The following is a 17,396-nucleotide window of genomic DNA, read 5'->3' as shown; positions in this document are numbered from 1 at the left end:
GTCGGCTTCTCACAGAATGTTGTAAATATATATATTTAGTACCCTTCATCACCGTTTTATAAGTATGTCACAGTGCTGCTCACAAACTTTCTCTAAATCGCTAAATTGTTAGCTACGCTTCTCTCCATGACTTGTCCACATCCATTTAGATCCACACATTGTTTGCACGTGGGTGATTAGCCTACAGCCAAATAAACGTTCATGCACTTGTGAACTTTGCTGGAGTTTCTAGCTGGCTAGTTGTTTTGTCTTAAATATGGAATTTACTATTGCAACCTTTTGATGGCAAATGTATTCAATTCTATAGTTGCTGAGGGTATACTTTTCCAGGCAGGTGTTTCCACTGCAAGAGCAAAAGCCGATAAGGGCGTTACCGTTGCACAGCAGTAGATTACCTATATTGTTGAACTTCTCTATGTAAATGATATTGAATTACATTTTAATACTGTAACGTTCATAGCTTACTCCACTTGTACATTTAGGGTTTGTTTACGTTATGTCTTGCCTGGGTTTGTTTTGTCGCCCTGACAGGTTGGTATTTCATAATCACAAATTACGTAAATGAGACTTACTGAGTCTGGCTTTAAACAGGCAGCGTAATCCTCATGTACATTCTCAGGATCATTGACACTCTTGCCAGAATGAGTTAATGATGCACACTAACCAGCAATGGCTGGCTCAAGATATGTAGCTACCGCACATGAAACCAGTTAAAACTCTCAAAAGGACTTCATGGGAAACTTCTGTAACATTCTTCAGAACAGGAAATGTATTGGTCATCCTGGAGAGAAAACAAGGCTCTGTCTCCATCCCAAATAGCATCCTATCACCTAGATAGTGCACTACTTTTGATCAGAGCCCTATGGTAGGTTTAAATTGCATTATGGGCCCTGGTCAATAGGAAATAGGATGTCATTTGGGACACAACCTCTGTCTGACATATGCAAACTTTTGAAATTCTGCCCTCCATAAACTCTCATCTCTGACCAGGGGCCCTCCTAGATCACTAAAGAGCTGTGGAGCTCAGCTCTGAGGTCCATTTTTTAAGACTGTAATTATGTTTTTTCCTGGCTCGAATGACTGTGAAACAAAAGGATGTCTAGCTCAATTTGTTGAGACATGGTCTAGTTCTCTAGTAAATGTAATCAGCCAGTGCAGCAATGTAAAGGTTCATGGTCTCAAGCAGACCAAATGTAGTTTTCACCTGTAACCGCAAAGCAATTGTTGGCGTTGCAGAACTCCATGGATTACAAGCTTAATTTGCAGCATTAACTGACAGACACTGGGCTACCTTCAGAAAGGTGATGATGCACTTTTACATGCTGTCACCCGCTGAGATCCCCATCGCAAAATGAAAAAAATGAAAAATGAAGGGAAAAAAAGCTCCCTGTTGCTGTACCTTTGTTTTCGTAACCATGTTAGGCAACATTTTGCTATGGACCTACTTATGTTCAGTCGGTCAGTTGTCCGCCCTATTTGGTATTAATTGTCCTTGCCAAATTGTTTCATGGAGCAGGACAGCATCTGTTTCCCGTTTATAGCTCCAAGTCATCATAATACAGTAAAGGAGATAGAATACGAGTTCTGGTGAAAAGTTAATAGGCTTCTATAGGGGGAGATAATGTCTGCATCTCAAATGGCACCCTATTCCCTATATGGCGCACTTCTTTTGACATGAGCCCTATGAGCCCAAAATAAGTGCACTACATAGGGAATTGGGTGCCATTTGGGAAGCAGCCGATGATAATGAAATGGAAAGTAGTACCCCTTTGCACAGCCTATCTGGGTGGTTGGGTTCTGTTACTGTAGGTCTCTTTTCCTGGGAGGTCTGGTCTCCAGACCTGGGGGAGGACTAGGAAGAAATACACACATCACAGCTATGTGAGCTAGGCAACCATAGAGGACAACGTGGTCCTGATCGTGTGTGTGTGTGTGTGTGTGTGTGTGTGTGTGTGTGTGTGTGTGTGTGTGTGTGTGTGTGTGTGTGTGTGTGTGTGTGTGTGTGTGTGTGTGTGTGTGTGTGTGTGTGTGTGTGTGTGTGTGTGTGTGTGTGTGTGTGTGTGTGTGTGTGTGCGTGTGCGTGCATATGAGTATACTTATGAGTGCGTGACTGGGAGAAGGTTCTGAGTCCATGACTGATGATGACTCGGTCCACCACCAGTCTTATTTCACGTCAGGAAAGTGTGTGTGCTAAGATTTGGCTGTGTCTGACTATCTGCTCTCCGGCCCCCTGGCTCTGATTCCCTCCCTCATAAGGTTGGCTTGGCATATACAGATTCACATTATTCTCACAGCGCAATCCTAGTTCTCCTCATAGCATTCTATCACACTGCTCCCATACTCACCCCTTATTCCACTGCTTCTTACCCCATCCTCACCCCATTTATCTCTGAGGAGCATGGGAGAGGTCAAGGGTGACCAGTATGGTGTAAACTCTGTCCCTGCTCACTGAAAACACTATTTTACTAGTATAACTAAGATTAAGTGTTTTATTCTAAACTCCATCTGAAAAAATGAAATCCCTGCATCTTTGAGACTATAGTTACTAGGGGACAGCTGTTGTGTTTCATTTCAAACATCGGGATGGGAGGGTGGACATGAGAACAGAACACAAACAAAAACACTCAGGACAATGGAATCAAACCATATGCTGCTCAGTTTCCTTGGTAAATCAAACATAACACCATTACAAACATTTGGCTTTTTCACTTTGAGGTGTTATGAAAACCAGAGTGGGTCTGTCTTTTTATTGTCTGCAGTTCGTTTTATAGTCATTTACCAGGGGTAGGAAAGTGATGGCTCCTCAATAAACTAAATATTTTTCCAAATCACACAGCCTATGAGGATTTCATTTAATAGTCGCATTTTGGAAGAAACGGGAATAATCAAAAGTCTTTCTTAAAGAGGCTACACAGAACTTTTGCCTCTGTATGTGGGTGCTCTTGCACCAAAACGGGTCCCATAAAATGGAACAAATATTGTCTAGAAATGACCTCTATGGACAGAAAGGGGCACGTCCTAAGACTAAGTGGGGTTGGAGTTTATTTGCCGGGTGGGAGATAGAATGATGGTCGAAGATAAAAGTATAAAAATGTTTGATGGGCAGCTATTGGGGAACTGTGGGGGGGATCTTGGAGGGTTTGGGTCCCCATTTTTGGCCTTGTGGGAGATCTGTCAACATGCCCTTGAGCAGGGCATTGATCCTTGATACTTCTGTGTGTCGTTCTGAATGGGATTCTGTTGACTGGTGTGGTATAGTTGTGTGTTTCATGAATTGATTCATTTTATATTATACATGTATATGAACCATTCAGGAAAGATTCAAGACTAAATTTAAGGTAAACAATTTGCAACTAAACTTCGTAAAGCGTCTCTTAACAGAGTTACCTTGGGTTGTTTAACCATGTACAGGTTTTATGGCTAAATAGGCTGTTGGGGATAATGAAACAAATACCACTTTGAGTCTCCAACATATTGCTCCTCTAAATCTAAACAGATGCAAAGTATGATCATAATTCAAGTTTCATACCCAGACTGACTTCAGGGGAACAGTTTCAGGGGGGAAAGCTGGAAAGGAGTGTCTACGTCTCTATAACATGGGATTGTTGGATTTTCAATAGCAAAATCAAACAATCTGGTATTTTTTTATTCATAAATCACATCATTATTTATTTACTCTATGTGAGTGGTTAGCTACAGTCCGTATGCCAGGTTTCCTCAACTGGCAGCCCACGGCCGAACTTGGTGGTTTTATTTGGCCCCCAAAGTTTTCTGAGCAAAATATGTTTTATTTTTATTTGTTGTTGGACATAAAAGACTGTAAAGACACCAGGAAATAAGCTCCAAGTCATATTATTTTAAGGAATCTGTTTCCAAGTATTCCTTTGCATATTAGAGAGACGTGATTGTATACAAATGTAAGCAAGGTTTGAAATGATTGTTTTAGTCAAACATGATCTGTTTGGGCTTCTTGCGGTCAATTTCTAGTCTACAAATGATTTGTAATTATGTTCCGGCCCCCCGACCACCCGCGACTGAATCTAGTTGATGATCCCTGATGTATAGTCTTGGTATTTCATTCTTCCCTTTTGTAAATACAGTTGGCTACAAAAAGATCAACTCTGACGTGGTTTTGGAATTTCCTTGCGAGACCAGGTCCTCTCTTCAGGGAATAGTATATTACTTTTCTGGACAGTTTATTAACGGTTGGTTACAAAGTCTAAAACTCATTTATATAAAGGACTTTTATAAGGAGGTGGAGCTCACTATTTTAAAGTAACTTGTATCATTATGACACAGTATTATTAGAAACAAGTTTTGTTCAGTGGGCCGCTCATCCTTAAGTTGGGTATAGAGGCAGAGACGGACTGGCCATAGAGCAATTATGTCAAATGCCAGGGGGACTGATCCATCTTTAGTGCAGGAATATTATTATTTGGCTAATAATGGGGTCTTGAGGGGAGAGAAAAAATGGTCCGGTGTGTTAGAACTGCCCGGGATGATTTCTTGTCCCAGTCCGTCCCTGTATAGAGGGGTGGTGCAGTTTGACTCAGTGGTGACCAGTGTTCAGTGATTCAACACTACTTGAGTAACGGCCAAAGAGGAAAGTGACTGAGGTCTGCTTCCAATTAAGAAACTGCAAGCATCTCCTGTACTCCGCTCTTATCTCTGACTGTGTCATAAACAAGTCAAAATAGTGAAGGAGGGGTCAAAAAAGCAAGACAGGAAATCTGCGTGAAAGGAAATGATGCCTTTAGGCGGGGTGGCATGGAATTGCCAACAACATCTGTCTGGTAAAGGAACAGAAAAACAAGGTGTGAGTGTTGTGCACTTGGTACACGTATGAGCCTCAAAGAGAGTTTTTGGTACTTACTTTTACAGCCCATGAGGAGAATTTCAATATATAGCCCTAGGCTATTTAACTCACTTCAACAAAAATGTATTTGAGTTACATAGATATAACATAATAACCATAAATGATGTATTGATTCAATATTTTTGTCTATCTTAAGCAGTCAATCATATTGTATATATATATATATATAAGCAGTCAATCTATATCTATATATAAGCAGTCAATCATATTGTATATATATATATATATATATATATATTGTGAAAGGGAAACCCTCACTTTATTCATAGGTCCAGTACCAGTGTGAAAAGAGCAGTGGAGGGCCTTTTAAATAATGCTCAGAACCCTCCCACTCCCAAGATGTCTCAGACAGATGGAAAAGGAATCTGAGCCATGGGTTGTTTGTGGAGTTTGCTCTCTCCTTATGCAAAGGCTGACCACTCCACGTGCAGTTACAGTAATGGATCCCCTGCGACGGGGCTATGCCTGTTCCATATGAGGGATGAGAAACAATTATTCTGCTCTGGCCTTGGGCCTTTAATACTCCATCCATGATAATGCTCTCCTGTAGTATTTAATTAAACATTGCTTATTTCTGCTGAGCTGGGGTGTCATCTGGTCTTCTGTCCTCCTCTCTTTCTCCAAAGCTAGCCAAGAGAATGACATTCAAGTCATGCAAACCCTGAGAAACACCAAAATGAATCAACATTGTGGGGAATATTTCAATTGGCAAGCCAACAGTCGAGCATAGATCGTTGGCTGTACTTACTGTAAGACAGTCAAAACAAGGGACTGAGTTCTGCAGATACCAAAATGCCTTCTAAGATTGGTGGCGGAGAGTGTGCAAAAAGTCTATGTGTGTGTGACATCCCCTTTATATTAGCCGTGAACAGAAGAACAAAATTAAGTTTTAGCACAGGCTTTAGCGCTGGACACCTGTCAAAACAGAGGGTCCTGAGGAATTTGTGTTCATCTTAAGGGGAGGCTAGGAGAAAGGGCCCTCTATTGTCTGTCTGTCTGTCTGAGCACAGCCCTGGGGAGGTCATGTCATGGAAGAAAAATAAATCAGGCTGCTGTGGCAAGTCTCTAATTGATTCCACTTGTGCTTGTTATCCAGCTAACGGCACTCTTTTGCATGAGGCCTTACTGTAGTGTAGGGGGAGATGGGAACACAGAAGAACTGGTTCATCTATAACATTTTTACAGGACAAAGAAAATAACAATAACAAAAGTCTAAGACTGAGATTTGGAAAGTGTCCACTGAAATATTGGTTCAATGGAGTCCCTTATCGACTCTAGCCGTAGACTTGATCAATGTAATTTTGATGGTTATGTAGGGTTTCCTTTATCTACTAAGAACATTGGAATTGAGCTTGTTTTTGTATCAAAACACAAGTCCTCCAGCAATTTTCAGTGCCTATTAACTGGTAGAATTGATGAATATGCCGAATCTGCCTCCACCTTCAGTTTAAGCCAGTAATTCAAAAATAGACCTCATTCCTAAAACCTATCAAAAATAGTCAATATTAGTTTTCAAATGGTTAGATAATTTAAAATCTGTTGTGGAAATGAAATGTAATTCGTTAAAATTAAATGTAATTCAAGGTACTTTTCGAACTGTGATCTGAAAGTTATCCACAATATGATTTATGTTTAAAAAAAATATGCATTTGATAAAGTACATACCTTAAAATAAATACTGTTCCAGACAAATTAGTGTGGGTTGGCTGTGGCATGAGGACACATAGGACATCTGTTTGGGATGAAAGAGGAGTAAAACAAATGTTAAGGAGTGATAAACCTCTTTGCTTTCCACAGAAAGTAGCCACAAACCACAATGTCTATCCAGCCTCTGTTCTCTAGCACTAAAGTTGTTTGAGGATGCAGACAGAGTTTTCACAGCCACATGACAGCGGTTTTGAGGGATAAACAACACATTTAGGGTAACTAATTCACACGCATGGAGGTCTTGGGGACCAGTAATGAACAACCCTTGGCCATGTAAATACCTCCGTATGAAGCAACAAACAGAAAGATGACCGTGCCGCCTTGGCTTTGATGTTCTTTCAGCTTCCCAAGATTCACCCAGTAAACAAAAACAATATCCTGGGGCCCCATGTTGTTTTGTCTGGAGAGGAGTTTTGCTTTAGGGTCAAACATGGAATGGGGTCAACTCGTCTGGGGCACGAGAAGGGGTTGCTATCTTTGAGAGAGGCGTTGGAGGGGGAGCTCACACTGCTACAGAGCCTCTGCCTCACTGTGTATTTGAACTGGCAAACATAGAGCGGGCCAGAGTGGACCCACTTTTAAATCCAGAAAAACAAGTGAGAGAACTTGAGCCTGAGGGGTTTTGTACTGTGAGTTTTAGTCTGGCTGATTGATTTCCTTTCCTTCAGTTATCAAGGGAAATGTTGAATTCATGGAATTGCAAAACACAAGACATTCTCTCTGCTTTATTAAATATCAACTAATATGAGTTTTGAGTTTAGGAAAACAATGAGGCGGCTTACATCCTGACCTGCGGGTGACCTTTTGTGTAACACAGTGTCATTTGAATAGAATTTAGACAGTCAACCATATAGGGGCCTATTTTTCCCTCTAACTCTCACAGTATATCAAACGCCTCTGGGAGAAAAACAGAACAGGCACTGTAAATTAATAGGGATCAAGCCATGATCATGAATGGCTAATACTTTCATCTGCCAGGGAACGCATTTGTTAGCTGTTGGTTTGCTGCCAAAATGAAACAGTAAAAAAAAACTTTACTGATGTTCTTCTACAGGGAGGAGGTGAGGGCTCTCTGAGTGTCAGGAAAATAACCTCTCACTCAACATCAACAAAACAAAGGAGATGATCGTGGAGTTCAGGAAACAGCAGAGGGAGCACCCCCCTATCCACATCGACGGGACAGCATTGGAGAAGGTGGAAAGTTTTAAATTCCTCGGCGAACACAATACCGACAAACTGAAATGGTCCACACACACAGACAGTTTGGTGAAGAAGGCGCAACAGCACCTCTTCAACCTCAGGAGGCTGAAGAAATTTGCCTTGTCAACTAAAACACTCACAAACTTTTACAGATGCACAGTTGAGAGCATCCTGTCGGTCTGTATCATCGCCTGGTACGGCAACTGCAACACCCTCAACCACAAGGCTCTCCAGAGGGTGGTGCAGTCTGCACAACGCATCACCGGGGGCAAACTACCTGCCCTCCAGGACACCTACACCACCCGATGTCAAAGGAAGGCCAAAAAGGTCATCGAGGACAACAACCACCCGAGCCACTGCCTGTTCACCCCACTACCATCCAGAAGGCGAGGTCAGTATAGGTGCATCAAAGCTGGGACCGAAAAACAGCTTCTATCTCAAGGCCTTCAGACTGTTAAACAGCCATCACTAGCACAGAGAGGCTGCTGCCAACACACAGACTTGAAATCATTGGCCACTTTAATAAACGGAACACTAGTCACTTTAATAATGTTTACTCAACTCATATGTATTCTATACTATCTATTGCATCTTGGCCTATGCGCTCTGACATTGCTCATTCATATATTTATATATTCTTATTCCATTCCTTTACTTAGATTTGTGTGTATTAGGTATTTGTTGTGGAATTGTTAGATATTACTTGTTAGATGTTGCTGCACTGTCAGAACAAGAAGCACAAGCATTTAGCTACAATTGCAATAACATCTGCTAGCCATGTGTATATGACCATTACATTTTATTTGATTTGATTCATGTCTCTGGACCACACATCTTAATAATTTGTCTGTAAAAAATTGCTCTGTGGACTGTGGGTCTTTAAACGATAAGAGACCTTTTTCAGGGTCGTAAATAATGTCAGCTGGATGAGCTCAACCATAAGGGACATATTGGCCCAGGCCTCAACCCCACTCTCACTCCCTCACCGGACACATAAAAGCCTTACTTTGACACTGTGTACAAGGAAGTAAACCTACATTTACACAAGCCAAATACAATCCATTGGCTATCTCATAGTATGAGAGTTCACTGTAATTGGCTGACAAGAATAACATCCATCTGACATTATTGTCTGGACTAGCTCTTGAATGGGTGTGATTTAGCTTTGGGCTACTCGGAGGAAGTTCACAATGTCAGCCTTTTACGTTAGTTCCAGCATTGGAGGAGCACAAGCCTTTGTAGGTACAAGCTGCAACAACAGTACAGGTTTTGATTTAAGGCACTTGTCAAATGTCTCTCTGGTCTTTATCCTTTCAGGGTTTTGAATATTATTAAGATATAAAAAAGCTATGGAATGTGGCAGCGATTTGTATTGGTGCCAGGAACATGGCTAACATCTGAGGATAGCAGTCCAATTCCACCACCAATTCCAGAGAGTAGTAAGAACTTCAACTCTACGACAGACCTCCAATGGTCCTCAAGCAAAGGGGTGAAATTCAAGTCTTTCCTCGATTCCTGTTTTGGATTCATTGACTCTTCAACCTTCTCCTCAAAATGCAATGAAGGAGATGTGTTTTAATAAGGAAGCCAAGGAATCATGGACGTAAGGAATTGAGAAAGGACTTTTAAGATTCACCCGAGGTCTTTCTGATGAAGGGTTGGAGTGTGAGATGCACGTACAGACTGGTGATTGTTGGCTACATAACAGAGTTAAGTCCCCATGGTGGGACAGCTACACAGCAGAGGGAATTGGGAATGTCACATTGGGTGAACGGAAGACACAATTTTCCCATATACCAATAAATAGAGTCTGGAATGGTTGTTTGGATCTTCCTGCCTATCAGATTTTGGATTCTGAAGCAGGCTAGGATGTAGATTGTCTATTTGTAAGAAACATAGAAGTCCACCAATATGCCATCAAATCTCCTTGTGTTGACATGTCACTGGCATTCCTCACATTGTTTAGGTTGGATAGGAAAAACCACGGAATTCCTGGTATTTGCTGGGCAGATATTGACATGGCATTTACTCGAGCAGCATAGATGTAAAATGAGCTATTGTGTTTGAGAAATTAATTGTCTGCTTTGCAGCATAGCATTATCCGCCCACCTCTCTCTTTTGTTCTTGAAACAGTACAGTACTGTTAACTTCTTATGGCTGGGGGCAGTATTGAGTAGCTTGGATGAATAAGGTGCCCAGAGTAAACTGCCTGCTACTCAGTCCCAGTTGCTAACATATGCATAAAAAACACTGAAGTTTCTAAAACTGTTTGAATGATGTCTGTGAGTATAACAGAACTCATAAGGCAGGGAAAAACCTGAGAAAAAATCAACCAGGAAGTGGGAAATCTGAGGTTGGTCATTTTTCAACTCATTCCCTATTGAAAATACAGTGGGATATTGGTCATGTTGCACTTCCTAAGGCTTCCACTAGATTTCAACAGTCTTTAGAACCTTGTTTGATGCTTCTACTGTGAAGTGGGAGAGAATGAGAGGGGAATGAGTCAGAGGTCTGCCAGAATGCCTTGAGCTCGTGACGCTCGTTCACGTGAGAGCGAGCTCTGTTCCATCACAATTCTACAAAGGAATTCTCCGGTTGGAACATTATTGAAGATTTATGTTATAAACATCCTAAAGATTGATTCTATACATCGTTTGACATGTTTCTACGGACTGTAACAGAACCTTTTGACATTTCGTCTGCTCCTAGTGAACACGCTTCGTGAGTTTGCATTTGTTTACAAACGCGCTAACAAAAGTAGCAATTTGGACATAAATGATGGACATTGTCGAACAAAACAAACATTTGTTGTGGAACTGGGATTCCTGGGAGTGCATTCTGATGAAGATCATCAAAGGTAAGTGAATATTTATAATGTTATTTCTGACTTCTGTTGACGGCACCATATGGCTGTGTCGTGTCTTTACTATCATTAAATTGAAGATTTATAGTTTTTATCCAAGATTCTCTGTAATTAGTATTACGCGATCAACTGATTAATCATGTAACTGTAATTAACTAGGAAGTCGGGGCACCAAGGAAAAATATTCAGATTACAAAGTTATCATTACCTAAAATAACTTTTCAGATATTTTATCTGATCAAATAGTCTTCAAATTAATTAATTAATTACTTTACCTCACGTTAGTCTCATTCCAAACGTTGTAGATTCTTGGTTATCTGCACAAACCCAGTCTTCACTATGAGTCATCCATACATCAACTGTCTTAAATCATTTATTTATTACAAACTAAGTAATTCACAGAAATGCATAAACAAACAGTAAATATGGTTAAAAGAAATGATAGGATAATGTGCCCTAGTGGACTAAATTAGCATGGCGGCTTGTTAGGCCAAAGGGATTTGGGGGTCGACTAAGAAGTCACTACAGAGTGATAATTATAACAATTGAAATGCTAATCCTTTGCACACGAACGCTCACTCATTCGGGAACAATTGCAATCAATATATACATTTACGTTCAGTGTGTCGTCTTGATCGCTGGTGAAAAGTTTGTTTCTATTGGAGAGTTTCGTCCTCTCTCTATCTTGGTTAGCAGGGATAGTTCAGAGTGACATTCATTCATTTGTTATAGAATGTATGTTTTGGCGGTTGTCGTTCTTAGCGTTCAATGATAAAGAATTCCTAGCTGCAGACTAGTAATTAATATCAAAGACTTGTTCTTATTCTGTCGGTATCGATAGTCTAAGAGTTTAACCACGTGGTATGGTTAAAATATTCAGCAATGGTCTACAACCTTTGTCCTCTCCTAATGGAAAAAAACATGGTCTGGTGATAATTTCTCAAAGTTGGGTTTTATTCGGAATTGCAGAAAAGGGGCTGTCCCAGGATGCCTGACCCTAACTGGGCTCAGGGGCGGTCCTCTGATTTAGTTCAAATCAAAAGGGAATTGTATTTTCCTTCATTAAACAGTCCAAAATCATATTACACAATTTTACAAACAGTATCATACTCACTCATTCATCTTATATAAAAATTAGATGTAAACCTCATATCTGAGGCTATCATATAAACAGCGTTATGGTAACGCTGAGCTTCCCCAAGTTGTAACAAACGGACCAGTTCGTAGCTGGATTCTTCACCAATCTTTTATACTTTCTCTGGAACATGAAATTTGTTCATACCTCAAGTTCTGTGAGGTGGAAGAAATTCCTTTGTGCTCTATGAAAATTGACTCTCCCTATACTGTGTTTCCATGTGAAGATCCTTAGGAATTTACGATGTCTCTCTGACCACAGCAGCCAAGTTGAAGGAGGAAAGGGGGAGGCAGGGAAAGGGGGATGGGCTTTCTGTACCCAAAGAGGGCAACGTCATGACATACCCCCCTGGTGGTTTGGATCTTGTTTGTCCTGCAAGTTACAAATCAACATAAAACCATGAACACATGATGTCCTGTTTGTAGATCATCATTGCAGTCCCCTCTGGTGGTTGAACTTGGTAGGCTTCTCTGAAAGCGGAGCAGTCCACCACAAGGATGGCAGTTGATGTCCGGTTGGTGTGATGCACCTTGGTAGGCTCTCTGACAGCGGGGCATGCCGCCACAAGGATGGGCCGTGGGTGTCTGGATTTGGGGTCGCCGTTCCGGACCCGTAGTCTGGTCGTCGTCCAGACTGGAAGATCTGGGCAGTAACTTAGGCAGATGTTAACAACGCACACTCACTCATGAAATATATATAATTACATTCATTCCCCAATGAGCGTCGTTGTGGCACTAAGTGATGGTTGTATGGGGACTTTGTTTATGGCTCTATCACTTCCTAAGTGTCAAAGGAACTGAACCGAAAAGGAATGAAAGCATAAACAAAAGATATACAAAATATAGTTCTCACACAAAAATCATCTAATTGGACTGTATTCTATATACGTCCAATGTCCTGGCAAAATGACTATCATGGCATTGTCTCTAATGCCATATCTAGGGTTTTCCTACTTGGTGTGTTGCTTAGACACTATCCTAAGTTGATAACTATATGATAAGTTTACAGCTGTAAGGCACTAGTTTTGGGCAGTCTACAGGGATGACCTATGGACTTCTGGGAAGAAAACTGGTGAGTGCTGTAGAGTCAAAGGCCTAGAAGTAAATGTTAAACTTTACTAAGGCTGGTATTTTGCTTGGACCCTTAAGTGATCCTAGGATAAATCCTAATTGGATGTTCCGTTGTGCATGTGCGTTTATGCTTACACAAGCATGTCAAGGGAAGAAAACCAAGTATCCTGGCAGATTACAACTTGTTCAGAATGAGTCTGACGTCGTCAGGTAATTTTCAGGTCAATGCCTGGAGGTCAGTCAGAATTGGTGTCGAGGGAGTCTAGTAGTCTTTTCTACAAGTCACTGTGTCTTCCACTATCGTAGTGGCGATAGGTATGAAGTCTATTTCATAGCTATGTTATCCATGGAGGAGCTAACCTCACAACGGAAGTACTCTTTAAGTATTGGACCAGTCGTACGTGGTGTGATCATGCTTAATGACTTCTAATAAGTTTCCTCCTGAATGAAGGATTCTATTTATTAGTGACATGTGTGTTAACCATTGGAAGAGTGCACTGGAGATTCCCTTCCACGCGCTGCACTCTGAGTGACTCCTATGTCACTATTGTCAAGGGTAATTTGATTGGTTAGGTCTCTAACTTCCTTACTGATTGTAGCTGCACTGACTGTTGCTGGTATTGGTACTGGTGCTCAAAGGGACCAGTTATCCAACCAATTTATTCTGAAATATTATACTACCGATTGGAGCATTTTACTAGTTGTATTGTAGTTTAACCTACACATGGCAAGGAATGATTATTGTTGCCATTTGTTTTGGAGGTGGACAAGTCCACTGGACTTCCTTTATGACCAGTGTGGTGCACCTCAGTACTATCTTAGACGTGTTCTAAGATAATCCCCGTCTAGGGGCCTGTCTGCTCCTCACTGTTCTCATAGGGGAGTTTACAACTAGATTTGTTTTATGCTCTGGCGGCAATGTACGGTGTTGTCCGTAGTCTCGACCCCCCCCCCTCCTTCCCTCATCATGGGTCTGGGCTACTATTCCCGCCCTTTGTGTCTTGGGACCCCCCCCACCAGCGGGTGGTGTTGGTGTCCGAGGCGCAAACGAAAAGGTCGGACCCTATATACGAGTTGTCTGCGGCCGCATTATGAGAATGGCTGTAACCTTTCAACCAAATCTCCTGGTGTTTGTGCTGCAAAACGCTCAGTGGCATGTCAGTCACCACCACGTCCGCGTGTGGCAACCTCTTCAGTACCTGCGAACTGAGACGAGGATATCGGTCTGTGATATCGCAAAGTGTTTCACCAGTGGGAATCATCGGGTCAATTGCTGGACTGACGCCATTAGTATCATTGTAAGGGGTGACAGTCCCCAACAAAGCGGAAGGTGTATCATCGGATGCAGAGTATACTCTGCGCATCAATGTTTTTCTTGCTGAGATGGCCACAGTGCTTGCTGAACTGTCCGAAGGGCAAGAGGAGTTCATCTCAACTACCGCATTGCACGACTGCAAGGAGGAGGGAAGTTGCGTACTCACAGAGACAGCTGGCTCGAAATCATGAAAGAACGGTCAATCAAGTTGGCTGATGGAATGTGTCCAGATATCGTAATATCTCCTTGGATTGGATTCTGCCCCAAGAGGTTTCTAAACGTCTTTTTCCCAAGGGGTGCTTTCGACAGATACCCCTCGTGAATGACTGCATTGCAGCTATAGCGTTAGGGGAAGACAGTGTGGTCAGTGGAGAAGGCACGGTGTCCTGTGACCATACCTGGTTGGTTTTCCAATCCATCAATGGGAGTAATCGATCCATCAAGTCTGCGCCAAGTAGCAGGGTTACAGTTTCGAGGCTGGTAACATACACAGGGTGAACGAGCGATACGTCCTTGAAGTGTAGTTTCAGCATGACTCTCAATGTGAGAGGCGCGGTAGTCCGAGTGACCCTTTGAAGTGTAGTGTCGCATCGTTCCACTTTTAACCAAAGTTTAGTTGGCTTCAAAGCCCTTTTGAGATCATCGAACAAGATTTGAGAGATGAGTGATATAGTCGCACCCGAATCAATTAACGCATGAGAAGTTAAGCAGTACTCTAGGACTGTTTCCAGGTATGGCCGTTTAGATTGATGGTTAGTGGACATATTCCCCACAAAGTGGAGTGGTCATTCGCAACGACGTGATGTGCCATTTCTGTTCAAGGTGGAATCAGATTGAGTGGGCTTGGCTTTAACGAGGCGTTTGACCTTTTTCTTCACTACCTTTGTATCAGAGTCCATAGACAAAGCCCGGGGGCTTGTTTCTTTATCAAGCGGGCCCTGGATAGGGTCTTGAATGAGAGCGGGAGAAATTTTAATTTTAATGTCCTTGCTATGGGTGTTAATTCCTGCGGACCTGCTTTCCGGTAATTCCTCGTCTAGTCCTTGTGATTTATCTTTTTGGCTTGTTTGGGCTCTGAGCGCCGTACTCAGATTATTGCTTGGTTTGCTTTTTCCGTAAAGATTTTTTAAAATCTGATACAGCGGTTGCATTAAGGAGAAGTGTATCTAAAGTTCCATGTACAACACTTGTATTTTCCTCAACATTTATTATGAGTATTTCTGTAAATTGATGTGGCTCTCTGCAAAACCACCGGATGTTTTTGGAACTACTGAACATAACGCACCAATGTATACTGATATTTTTTTTATATAAATATGAACTTTATCGAACAAAACATACATGTATTGTGTAACATGAAGTCATATGAGTGTCATCTGATGAAGATCATCAAAGGTTAGTGATGAATTTGATCTATATTTCTGCTTTTTGTGACTCCTCTCTTTGGCTGGAAAAATGGCTGTGTTTTTCTGTGACTTGGCTCTGACCGAACATAATCATTTGTGGTGCTTTCGCCGGAAACTGTGGTGGGATTAACAAGAAGTGTATCTTTAAAATGGTGTGAAATACGTGTATGTCTGAGGAATTCTAATTTTGAGATTTCTGTTGTTTTGAATTTGGCGCCCTGCACTTTCACTGGCTGTTGTCATATCGATCCCGTTAGTGGGATCTCAGCCCTAAGAAGTTTTAAGGAAAGCATTATTCAAGACCACAAAACTGGAACTATCGTAAGACATTACATCTGACTTATGAGTAACATCTGAATCAAGGCACTGTTTACATCTGTTAAATACACACTCACCATAACTTATACATTTGGGGTCACTTGGCAGAAAGTGAAAGCTTTAGTGTGGCTTCAATATTTTTAACACCCTCACTAATATATGAATCATTTTGGTCATCGACTGCGGGGTCCTAACTTCCAGTTGTGGAAAAAGTATGCAAATGTCATAGTTAAATAAAAGTAAAGATACCTCAATAGAAAATGTTGCAAGTAAGAGTGAAAGTCCCCCAGTAAAGTACTACTTCAGTAAAAGTCTAAAAGTATTTGGTTTTAAATATACTTAAGTATCAAAAGTAAATGTAATTGCTAAAATATAATTAAGTATCACAAATATAAACCATTTCAAATTCATTATATTATGCGAACCAGATGGTACCATTTTCTTGTTTTTTAAATTTACGGATAGCCGGGGGCACACTCCAACACTCAGATATCATTTACAAATGAAGCATTTGTGTTTAGTGAGTCCGCCAGATCAGTGGCAGTAGGGATGACCAGGAATGTCCTCTTGATAAGTGTGTGAATTGGACCATTTTCCTGTTCTGCTAAGCATTTTAAATGTAACGAGTACTTTTGGGTGTCAGGGAAAATGTATGGGGTAAAAAGTACATCATTTTCTTTAGGAATGTAGTGGAGTAAAAGTAAGAGTTGTCAAAAAATATAAATAGTAAAGTACAGATACTCCAAAAACAACTTAATTAGAACTTTAAAGTATTTTTACTTGAGTACTTTACACCACTAACTCCATCCGTGACACAGATACACTAGCCTTTTCCTTCCAAAATCAAATAATGCTCCCTCTGATAGCTTCCTGTACCAAATGCTTGCTCAGACAGTAAATGACCTAATTGCCTGTCCTACTCATGGGGGGCCTATAAGTCACAGGGCCCAAGGGCCGAGGGGGAGGAGGCCCTCATTAGTCTGATGGTGAGCCTACTTAGGCCTCACACACAAACAAACACACACACACATGTTTCTATGGCACCAGTCTATAAAAGTGGCCCTGCAGTGCAATCCACAGGGGCCCTTTGGATCGGGGCCAGTGTGAATAATAACATAGAAAACTTACCCTGCTTTCTACTCTAGTGGTAAATAGTTGCTCTATTAACTTATTTTGGGACTCCGGGACTTCAACAGTTTGTGTTCGCCTAAACACACTACTTAGCCCCAATCAGACATAGAGCTGTCAATCCCTTGTAGTGCTCATGTTGGAAGAAAGTTGTAGGTTAAATAAATCATCAAATGGTTATTGGTGAGGTAATGGTAGAGTACATGTAACCCAATAAATAAGGTAACAATTTATTTAGGTAGTCAATTGGTAGATGCTCTACAGACTAACAGTAACATTTCAATTATCTCCTAACCCTAACCATTATTCTAAACCTAACCCTAACTGTTACCTTAGCAAGCAGTTGCTTATCAACATATAGTTTGTTGATTGTATGAG

This window comes from Oncorhynchus gorbuscha, linkage group LG02 (genome assembly GCF_021184085.1).
Source record: "Oncorhynchus gorbuscha isolate QuinsamMale2020 ecotype Even-year linkage group LG02, OgorEven_v1.0, whole genome shotgun sequence".
Taxonomy (NCBI): Eukaryota; Metazoa; Chordata; class Actinopteri; order Salmoniformes; family Salmonidae; genus Oncorhynchus; species Oncorhynchus gorbuscha.
This window is presented reverse-complemented; position numbering follows the sequence as displayed.